Below are 6867 nucleotides of genomic sequence, written 5' to 3'. Positions count from 1 at the left end.
TAAAATGTATATGTATGCATATATGTGTATATGTATGTTGTATATATAAACGTGCATATATACTATATACGTATATTGTGTATATGTATGTATATATACACATGTATAAACAAATTAAAATATGTATATATATCTATACATGTATATATATACTCTGACATTATAAGCAATATTCTGCACCTGTGGCCACTCTACTTTTACAAAGGAATGAAGTTGATGTGTCTTCTTATCTAATTTTCTTGTTTTCAAACTTGTTTGTAATTTTGCAACATTGATTTTTAATTATTTTTGTGGTTCTTTGCATTTACATTATTGTAGTTTTTGTTTGTTTTCTTGGCTCTGCTAACTTCACTTTGTATCAATTCATGTAAGTCTTTGAACACTTCTCTCTAGTCATTACATTCAGCATTTCTTATAGCACAGTAATATTCTATCATGTTCACATACCTCAATTTCTTTAGCCATTCCCCAATTGATGAACATCTACTTTGTTTCTAACTCTTTGCTACCAGAAAAACTGCTACTATAAATATTTTGGTATACATGAAGATTTTTTTTACTTTTTATCAATGAGTTTCTTGAGGTATATGCAAAGGTTTTGGACATATTGGCTACTTTATTTACATAATTCAAAACTGCTTTTCAAGATATCTGTATTCATTCTCATCTCCACCAATAATGCATTAGTGTAAGGCCAAAGGAGTTTAAGTGACTTGCCCAAGGTCACACAGGTAAAAAACATCAGAGGCAAGATTTGAACCCTGATCCTCCACATCAGAAACAGAGTTCTTTCTATTCCACCATACTGCCTGCCACACTAACAACTGAATAAATACTTATGGAATAGAACTGGTCCTGGTTCTGCCCCCAGAGGTCCACTCCTTCTGTATGAAAACATTTCCACATTAGAAGACAACCATCACAGCTCACCTTAGTCTTCTTCAAGCTAAATATCCTCAGTTCTTTCAACAACAAGTTAATAATAGTGGCCCTTGTCACACTGAATTTGATTATTTAACTCTAGTAAATTCTTTCTTAAGTGTTCCAGGTAAATATTGATACTTTATACATTAAAAACAACAGCAACAAAAGCTGCAACTGTAAAGAACAATACATGTCAATACTGTAGAATCCCTTTATAAAGCTAATAGTAAGGGACAGGATTCACTCAGCCTTCATTATTTTGTTAGGCTGTTTGAGTACTAGCTCTCCCTTCAATGGATCCATGGTGTCACTGGGATGGGTACTCCCTTAAAAGGAACAGATTGTAACCCGCCTACCCACCTCTTCTCATCCTTTGGGACTTTATCCAAAGTCTCTCATAAACCCTCCATTTGTACTGGAGGCTTGAACATCCTGCAGGTCAACTTGAGGAAATGATGGAGGAGATGCTAATAATGCAGATTAAATTTAAAAGTGTGTTTAGCCACTTTTTTTGGGGGGGGGAAGTTGATTATTAAATATTTACCAGCAAATCTCTGGGTGCAGCACTAAGGTTTTCCATATGTCCACTCTGCTACCTGGCTCATCTACCTTGTTTTCCAATTCTATATTTTATGGATGATTTCAATTCCATTTCTTGCACACAGGCCGTTGATTTCAGTATGTTTGTTAAGTTTGCAAGCACACACACCAACATATGCACACAACACATATGTCTTTCCTTCCCTCTCTCCTTTTGAGAATGTCATATGTAACTTTCCCCCCATCTCCCTAAATCACCCTTGGGCATTTGAGGCTGCTGTGGTTGTTAGAAATAGCAGGAGCTGCTTTAAAAGCCTCAGGAGCAGCTGAAGAGTCATGAGTGACATCTTTGGTTGAAAATAAAACAAACTGATTAATCACAGCTCTTCATGTGCTTTTCCCCACGCCTTCACAATTTCTGCAGGAGGGGATGAGGGGGAGGGAGAAGGAGGGAGAGGCTTCCCCTAAAGAAAGAGTTTCTTCTTTGTGATCCTGGACAAGTCACTTAAACCCCATTGCTTAGCCAAAAAAGAAAAAAAAGATTGTTTCTGGCCGGGGGTGCTGGCTGTAATTTTCAGAATGTAGCTGAAACAGGATGCATCATGGGTTGCATTTGATTTGTGGATGGCCCCTTAGATCTGTAGCAGGCAGATTGGCCATTCTTTCTAAGTTATATTTAAAGATACAAATATTATAAGGATATATATATGCATATATGGAAAACAATGATTTACATTCATATCAGAAAATCCAATATAACTTACTTGTATTTATTGGCATTATCACTTAAATGCACAGAGTGATCTTGAATGACAAGTCAAAGGATCATGGATTTAGATACAGAAGGGACTGCAAAGATTATTTAGAATAATCCTCTCATTTCGGTAGAGGCTTCCAAAGGTGAATGACCAGCCTGAGGTCACACATCAGAGGGGCAATACTGGAATCCAGGTCCATTTCTAGAGCTCACAGTGCTCCTTCTAACCGCACGACACTGTTTCCGTTTGTCTTGACATTTTTGGTCATACAGTCGTCTCTCAATATTTTCAGGAGTTAGGGGCGCAGGACTCCTGAGAAAGTGAAAAACTGCAAATAACTCGAGTCCCGACCACAAACCCTTAGTTTTAAAAATTCTGACCATATTTATTTCACACACTAAACAAGTAAAACAACACACTGCACCCACAAAAAGGTTGCAGTTTCTATACAAGAGAGATTAGTATCTCTTACACGATGAAGCGTCTTCCTGGCTACTGGTGCAGCTGCAGCACCTGCTTTATGGAAGTGAGGCCGGTAACCTTGCACAGCGCTGCCTCACTTAAATCCAATTCATTTGCACGTCATGGCGTCACCCCCCTGACGTCACGGTCTTCTTCGAGAACGAAGGATAAACAACAGGTACCTAGGAAAAGCCCAAGATACAAGGATCACTGAGGGAGAAAACCACATGACTGAGCCTGGATGGTAGAGACAAAGAGGACACGTTCCCAGAGAGAATGAGGAGCCAGTAATTCTTAGGCTCACTGAAACTTTTAAACTAAATTTAACTGTTTGTAACAAATTTATATGTGTATACTTACAGTTTGTTGTCCTGTAGAGTCCGACCCTCTGTGACCCCATTTGTGGTTTTCTTGGCAAAGATGCTGGAGTGGTTTGCCATTTCCTTCTCCAGCTCATTTGACAGGTGAGGAAACTGAGGCAAACAGGGTTAAGTGACTTGCCCAGGGTCACACAGCTAGCATCTGAGGCCAGCTTTGAACTCAGGTCTTCTTGATTCCAGGTTCTGTTCTCTAGCTGTCCTGCATACTTATGGCAATAAATTACAAAATAGATAAATAATATACAGTACGCATTTCTGACTTAACTTATTTTTTTGGTTTTCTTTACATGTGCTTGTCCTATGTGATGTTCCCACAGTACATCACAAATCTCCAAAAATCCCACTGTCGAAGGCCAACCCCAACCTGTGACTAATCAAGACAGCAAAGTGAAACCCACAAATGACAAGGAGAGTAAAATGGAATTCCTGGATCCAGGAATTTTTATTGATGTTTTATTTTTTAATACCAGGGTTTGAAATGCCTAAAACTAAAGTCTATGATTTAAAGTTACTAAACAGAAGGGAGATAATAGGTTATGTGTGATGAAAAGTTTTTTCTAGGTTTATCCCAGAAAAGAGGTGATTTGATTATTGTTTTCAATGAAAATGAAACTCAGTGTAAAGAATTTGTGTAAAGGTTAGTGCGAGCTTTATCCGTAAGAGGACACAGCAGAATCACAGAATCTAGATAGCTGTAGTAAGATGACTTAACGGATGTAGGCAGTCTTCCCTGACTAAAAATATTTCCTCATCTGGACTGCCCTAGAGCCTGAAGTCTTCACATAAGCACAACTATCAAAAAGAATATTTCAACTAAGTTAGGATGCTGCAGTCAGCTTACTTATCAGCAGGAAGTCACGTATTTGTTCACTTCTTTCCTAACCAATGTCACCTGGAAGACAGCATGACCTGAAGTAATGGCGTACGTAGTTTGGATGGAGAGAGGGATGGCCGAAAAATGGAGCCCACGGGAAGGATGCCAAGAACAAATTTTACTGTTTTTGCTACTTTTTTCTATGTCCTGTTCTTTCTTTCTAGGAATGAGAAAATTAAATTGACATAAGAAAGCAAGGCAACATAAAAAAATAATAGCTAGCATTTATAGCGCTTTAGGGTATAAGAAGTGCTTTATGTGTAGTGTCTATCTCATTTCAGTTTTATTAAGCTTTTACTATATATAAAGCACAGTGCTAAGTAATGAGGAAACAAATAGAAGCAAAAAGACAGAGAGTTCCTGCCCTCAAGGAGCCTACATTCCCATGGGGAAAGACAACACACAAACAGGGAATTAAAGCAGGTTGGGAGAGTACTTGCAGCAGCAGCCTGGTGTCAAAATCTGGAAAATCAGAAAGCAGAACCAGGAGGGCAATGAAGGTTGGCTGGCTTGGGCCACTCCCTAAAGGGGAGGCCCTAGAAGGAATTTACCATTGGGGAAAGACGAATAGCAGAGAGAATGTTCCAGGATGGGATGGGGCAGATAGATGTTTCAGGGTGAGGAGGCCTTAGGTGCTGAGAGAAGGTCTAGGGTGAGAGAGCAACTGAGGAAAGGTGGAGAAGTCCAGAAAGGCAGAAGTAAAACCATCAGATTGGATATGAAGAAAAACGCCTTGATAGTAAAGGTTATCAGATACTAAAACTAAGAAAAGTTGTAGCATTGACATTCATAGAGATCTCCAAGAAGAGAATAAGCAACTATTTTAATGAGTGGTTCGATAGTCTGACTAGACTCTAGCCCTGTCACCTAAGAGGGAAGTTGGGAGGATGTAGACAGGAACATGCAGAATTACTGAAAAGTCAACATTGCCAGAAGTCATCAGGAAAGACAAGAGTTGAACCTTAGGCTCCCTGAGCCAATTAAGTCTTGGGAGTAGTTTCTTTGCCTTCTAGGGAAAGAAGCCACCTAAATGTACATGGGGAGTGGGGAGGGTTGGGGGAACAAGTTTTTAGGGAGAGGAGAAAGGATTGTGTGAGTAAATGCAGTATATAGTTGTCCATCTGAGTCAATGTTTAGTTACATTCAGAGAGCATGTGTATTGCTACTTAACTTTCAAATGTTTACAACGAATGTTCAGGGTTTGATAAGACTTTGTCAGTCTAATTATTCTTGACAAATTGAAAAAAAATTTGGTGTAATTAATAAACAATTCAAGGGGTCTCTGTGTGGACATTTCAGCAGTTCTCATGTATATTTTTACCTGCCCACTAAGCAGGGTAGGTTTTTTTTTTATATGGGATGATTTATGGCAATTTTGTGTAATTTAAATGACTGCTTCTCACACTTGTAATTAGGGATTTGAAGCCTGCATAAGGCCACTATTTCAAAGAGAATTGCTTCATAGACTTTGTAGGGCGATACAGTCAGTGGTACTTGGATGCTGATTTTGTTAAAAACTATTGCTGTCTTTTAATCACAGTGCTTCTCATCAGGACTGGCAGAAGTCCCACACTAAATTATAGTATGACAGTAGCTTCTTGAAATTATATCAAAAATAATGTAAGGAAAACGAGAAGGGTGTGTCTTATTGGATACCTACTGCCCTCCAAATTTCTGAATATGAAGCAGGTTAGTGTATCATATAGCAGCAGTATCTTACTGAAGGATGAGAGTTAAACATCGGGAAATATATACATATATTTAAAATATAAATATATATTTAATATACTTACATACAAATATATAGTAAATATATCAATATAATTAATTTAAATATATAATTTAAAATTATCAAAACATATTACATTAAATATCAATGTGTTAATTATTAATAAGAAATTATTATGTAATAATTATCATATATTATTATATTATATTAATAAATATGTCAAGTATTAATATATTAAATTATGTTTAATATGTAATAAATATATTTTAAAATAATATACTATACAATAAAATATTATATATGAAATATCATATGTTTTGGAAAAAATAAAGCTTTTGCCCTTCCAGATTTTATGGCCATCACTTCCTTTCACAGCCAAAATCTTTTAACTTATAGATTCAGTATTACTGTGCTTTACCAGGACAGTACTATGCATGTGGCAGGAACTCAAGAAACGTTGGTGATTGCATCAAATACATTGTATAGATGAAATGCTGCTGTAAAAAGAGCCCTGAATTTGGAGTCAGGGGACCTGTCTTTGTATCCTAGTTCTGTTACTAACTGTACAATCTTGGGATGCTCATTCTGTCTCAATGGATCTTTTTTTTTTCTGTAAAATGAGTGGAAGTCATGGATAGAGTCCTGGACATGGAACAAAGATGGCTAATGGGAGTTTGTATCCAATATAAATAGAAAAAGAAAGAACTTTGGTGAATTCAAGACATCTAGCCCAGATGAACCAGATCCTGTTTGTTGAAAAAACTGGCAGGTGTGATTGCTGAGTGACTAAAAGATCATGGAGAATGGGGAGGTATTGAAGTCCTGGAAAACGGCAAGTGTTGTCCTGATTTTGTAGCTTTAAAATTAAATTTTATTATTATTTTTTAGATTAACAAGCATTTCTTCTCTTTCCTCTCCTTTCATTTTTTTTTCAGGGATGGGAGAACCCTAGAACAAATGTTCATAGTTCAGTGAAACAAATTCCTACATTGGTCATGTTAAAAGATGTGTGCCTTATTCTGCGTATTTGGTCCATCACTTCTCTGGCAGGAGGTTGATGGAATGCTTCATAGGTCTTATGGAACCATGCTTGGTCATTGCATTAAAGAGATATCCATTTTTACAAAGTTATTGTTGTAGTAGTAGTAATTGTTCTCTTCCTTCTGTTCACTTCAGTGTGCATCTCAACAATGAATACTT

At 37.1% G+C, this 6867-nt stretch overlaps 1 long non-coding RNA gene across 1 annotated transcript; it reads right to left on the bottom strand.

The window, feature by feature from the left end:
• Positions 1-3184: 3184 nt before the first annotated feature.
• LOC114029192 lies at positions 3185-4393 on the bottom strand. Its single transcript, XR_003567448.1, has 3 exons — positions 4375-4393; positions 3906-4098; positions 3185-3270 (listed from the first exon to the last, which is right to left on the bottom strand). It is a non-coding gene; the product is annotated as an uncharacterized LOC114029192 (long non-coding RNA).
• Between the last annotated feature and the right edge of the window lie 2474 nt (positions 4394-6867).

This window comes from Vombatus ursinus, unplaced genomic scaffold (genome assembly GCF_900497805.2).
Source record: "Vombatus ursinus unplaced genomic scaffold, bare-nosed wombat genome assembly UNPS02014923.1, whole genome shotgun sequence".
In the NCBI taxonomy this organism is placed as follows: Eukaryota; Metazoa; Chordata; class Mammalia; order Diprotodontia; family Vombatidae; genus Vombatus; species Vombatus ursinus.
Note: the sequence above shows the minus strand (reverse complement) of the source record. Positions and strands in the feature narration are given on the sequence as shown.